The sequence below is a fragment of the Brassica oleracea genome, chromosome C2, assembly GCF_000695525.1.
Source record: "Brassica oleracea var. oleracea cultivar TO1000 chromosome C2, BOL, whole genome shotgun sequence".
NCBI lineage: Eukaryota > Viridiplantae > Streptophyta > Magnoliopsida > Brassicales > Brassicaceae > Brassica > Brassica oleracea.
In genome coordinates this window covers 41,369,519-41,369,895 of record NC_027749.1, presented here as the reverse complement: position 1 = coordinate 41,369,895, position 377 = coordinate 41,369,519, and positions in this window count along the sequence as shown.

Here is a 377-nt window from a genome sequence, read left to right as displayed (position 1 = left end):
TTCTTCTTCTGATCCTCTGTTCCTCCATTATTATTGTTCAGACCGCAGGTCTAAATATGATGATGCTCTTAGGAATAAGAGACAGAGTCAAACACATAGTGGGGTGACCATCCCACTAATGGAGAGGGATCTTTGCCCTCGTGAGAAAGTGAGCAAAGCTCGTAGGCTTTTCAAGATAATCTTCAAGGAGCTCTTGGTTGATGTTGAAGCTAAACGCACAACACGTATTGATCACGACGTTAGGATGATGCTCAAGGAGCAGAACATGTGTGTTAACACAGATTATAGGGTAGGAGAAGTTCCTGGTATCCTAGTTGGTGACGAGTTCGAGTACAAAACTGAGATGAGCGTGGTTGGTCTACATTTTGGGATTATGA